Genomic DNA, 3,772 nt, shown 5'->3' with positions numbered 1-3,772 from the left:
GATAATAGTTCTGTCTCTCTCTCTCTCTCTCTCTCTCTCACACACACACACAGTTATTAGTTCTCTCTCTCTCTCTCACACAGAAAATAGTTCTCTCTCTTTCTCTCTCTCTCGCTCTCTCTCACACATAATAGTTCTGTATCTCTCACACAGATAATAGTTCTGTCTCTCTCTTTCTCTCACACAGATAATAGTTCTCTCTCTCACACACAGATAATAGTTCTGTCTCTCTCTCTCTGAGATAATAGTTCTGTCTCTCTCTCTTTCTTTCTCTCACAGATAATAGTTCTGTCTCTCTTTCTCTCTCTCTGTCTCACGCAAGTTCTCTCTCTGTCTCTCTCTCTGTCTCACACACAGATAATAGTTCTGTCTCTCTCTCTCTCTCTCTCTCACACAGGTAATAATTCTGTCTCTCTCTCTCTCTCTCTCTCTCTCTCAGATAATAGTTCTCTCTCTCTCTCTCAGAGATAATAGTTGTCTCTCTCTGTTTCTCTCTTTCTCTCTCTCTGTCTCACACACAGCTTCTCCTCATCAGGGAGATTTTTAAACTCAGGGAATACGTGGCTAATTTTCTTAAAGAATTTAGTTCTAATCTGTCTAAATGTTGTACATTCATTCAGAAAGTGCAGCTTTGTCTGGGTCTTATAGTCCTGGCACTGCTGACAGTCTCTGCTCTTCAGGTAAACAGCACTGTTTATGTCTGCTGGTCTCTATGGCCAGGCGGTGGTCACTGAGTCTGTACTTGGTCAGGGTGGACAGTTTTGGATCAGACAGTGTTCTTAGGTAATCTGCCACGCTGTACCTTTGATTTAGGGCCAGATAACATTTTGATTGAGTTTCCCAATAAGTGATGTTGTTTTGTAATTCTGGTGATTCTGATTGGGTTTGCTGCTATTTTCTGGCCCTGAGCTTGTGCAGTGTTATTGTGTGTTAGTGTAGTGTTATTGTATTAATGCTGAACTGTATTTCAGGACCAGCTGAGTGAGGTAACTGTTCTCTTTGCTCAGCTCTTGGTACTCCAGACCTTTAGAATATGTTTGGCTCACTGTGTTGTAAATGTGTCCAGAATTTAACTGCCCTTGTTTCTGTCTTTATTATTAATAGATCTCTGCCCAGCTCTGCCCCGTGTGCTTTGTTTGTGGTGTTCCTGTGCACCTTTAATGATGTTGCTCCACTTAAGAATACAATCATTAGGGACAAAAAAATTAGTACCTTGGTATAATGAGCACATTCACAATTTAAATCAAAACACTCTTCTCACATGATGCAGAAAAGATGGTCCATGCATTTATTACATCAAGACTTGACTACTGTAATGCAATAATATCTGGCGGTAACATTAAGCACTCCAAGTGGATACAAAAGAAAAGGTTTTTATTGGCTCCCAGTGCTCCAGTGCAAAAGAAAAACCACATCCCATCAAAAACATACAAAAATGTTCAAAAAAGGAAAGTTTAGCATTTACAAGAATAAAAGTCCAGCAATCATAAATTCTCCAATATCAATCAACTTCAAAACATCACTCTTGAATTTTCCCTTAGAAACTTAAATATGGAAAAACAGCAAATGAGGTAATGTCACTTCCTGTCTTTGGGCAGGCATATTCCCCATAAAAGTCCCCTTTAACACACTATGGTTTCTTTTCCCTCCAAAACAACATGGAAGTCTCTCCACAAAAATAATCACAGGTATGTTATTTTTCTCTTAATCTACTTTTGTCTTACCTACTTCAATCAAATATACAGACTTTTCTGGCTAGATAAACATTATACTTACACTCTAGTAACATATTATAAGAATAATATTTCATCTCAAATATTTACAATACATTTCTATAATACATTTCACTCATACTGTGTACAACATCTGTATCTGTATCACTCCAACACTCAGAAAACAGAATGAAAAACCTTTCAGTTTCCAAAGATTTCCACCTTTAATGTGTAGATTTGTACAGAGTTTAACACAGTGAGGTTATGATTTCACAGCATGTGTAACTTGTAGAACAGTATTTATGTCATATGTACAGAAATCAACTGCAGCTCAGTCTATTATTTGAACATCATTTATTGTGTGTGTGTGTGAGAGAGAGAGGGAGAGGTTTAAAGTGTCTGTGTGAGTGTGTGTGTGTGTGAGTGTGTGTGTGTGTGTGGGTGTGTGTGTGTGAAAGAGTGAGAGGTATAGAGTGAATGACAGAGAGAGATGTGTAGTGTGTATGTGTGAGAAGTGTGTGTGTGTGTGTGTATGTGTATGAGAGAAAGATACAGGTGTATTTTGTGTGTGTGTGTGTGTGAGAGAGAGAGAGAGAGGTGTTTTGTGTGTGTGTGTGTGCATACGTTTGTGTAAGACACGTGTGTGTGTGTGTGTGCGTGCATACGTTTGTGTAAGAGACTTGTAGTGTGTGTGTGTGTGTGTGTGTGTGTGTGTGTGTGTCACAGAGATGTACTGTGTGTGTGTGTGTGTGAGAGAGGTGTGTGTTCGTGTGTGTGTATGACAGACAGGTGTAGTGTGTGTAAGAGACAGAGAAAGATGTGTAGCGTGTATGTGTGAGAACGAAGTGTAGTGTGTGTAAGAGTGTGTGTGAGAGAGGTGTGTGTGTATGTGTGTAAGAGAAAGATACAGGTGTATTTTGTAGTATTGTGTGTGTGTGTGTGTGTGTGTGTGTGTGTGTGTGTGTGTGTGTGTGTGTGTGTGTGTGTGTGTGTGTGTGTGTGTGTGTGTGTGTGTGTGTGTGTGTGTGTGTGTGAGAGAGAGAGAGGGGTGAGAGAGAGAGTGTGTGTGTGTGTGTGTGTCACAGAGATTTGTAATGTTTGTGTGTGTGAGAGAGGTGTGTGTGAGAGAGGTGTGTGTGAGAGAGGTGTGTGTGAGAGAGGTGTGTGTGAGAGAGGTGTGTGTGAGAGAGGTGTGTGTGAGAGAGGTGTGTGCGAGAGAGGTGTGTGCGAGAGAGGTGTGTGCGAGAGAGGTGTGTGCGAGAGAGGTGTGTGCGAGAGAGGTGTGTGCGAGAGAGGTGTGTGCGAGAGAGGTGTGTGAGTGAGAGGTGTGTGAGTGAGAGAGGTGTGTGTGTGTGAGAGGTGTGTGTGTGTGTGTGTGTGTGAGAGAGAGAGATGTACTGTGTGTTTGTGTGTGTGAGAGGTGTGTGCTTGTGTGTGTGTATGACAGAGAGACAGGTGTAGTGTGTGTAAGAGACAGAGAAAGATGTGTACCGTGTATGTGTGAGAAAGAACTGTAGTGTGTGTGAGAGAGAGGTGTCTGTGTATGTGTGAGTGTGTGTGTGCATACATTTGCGTAAGAGACTTGTAGTGTGTGTGTGTGTGTGTGTGTGTGTGTGTGACACAGAGAGATCTACTGTGTGTTTGTGTGTGTAAGAGTGTGTGTGAGTGAGAGGTGTGTCTGTGTATGTGTGTGAGTGTGTGAGAGAGAAAGAGAGAGGTGGTGTGTGTGCGTTCGTGTGTGTGTGTGTGTGTGTGTGTGTGTGTGACAGAGAGAGAGAGAGAGAGAGAGAGAGAGAGAGAGAGAGAGAGAGAGAGAGAGAGAGACAGGTATATTATGTGTGTGTATGTGACAGGCTGTGTGTGTGTGTATGTGAGAGACGTGTAGAGTGCATGTTTGTGTGTGAAAGACAAAGTATGTGTGTGTGCGTGTGAGAGAGAGAGAGAGGTGGATTGTGTATGCGTTTGTGTGAAAGAAGTGTATTATGTGTGTGTTACGGAGAGATGTACTGTGTGTTTGTGAGTGAGTGGTGTGTGTGAAAGAGTGAGGTATAGAGTGTATG

General features: G+C 42.0%; 1 pseudogene across 1 annotated transcript in view; it reads right to left on the bottom strand.

Annotated features, from left to right (window-relative positions):
• Positions 1–1,357: 1,357 nt before the first annotated feature.
• The window catches only part of LOC145657338 (NLR family CARD domain-containing protein 3-like), a 40,272-nt pseudogene continuing 37,857 nt past the window's right edge, over positions 1,358–3,772 (bottom strand). Inside the window, exon 10 of the transcript XR_014122982.1 lies at positions 1,358–3,772. This exon is cut by the window's right edge and continues 1,058 nt beyond it. The product of XR_014122982.1 is annotated as an NLR family CARD domain-containing protein 3-like (transcript).

This window comes from Electrophorus electricus, chromosome 1 (genome assembly GCF_041902795.1).
Source record: "Electrophorus electricus isolate QZ-2024a chromosome 1, ASM4190279v1, whole genome shotgun sequence".
Lineage (NCBI taxonomy): Eukaryota > Metazoa > Chordata > Actinopteri > Gymnotiformes > Gymnotidae > Electrophorus > Electrophorus electricus.
This window is presented reverse-complemented; position numbering and strand designations above follow the sequence as displayed.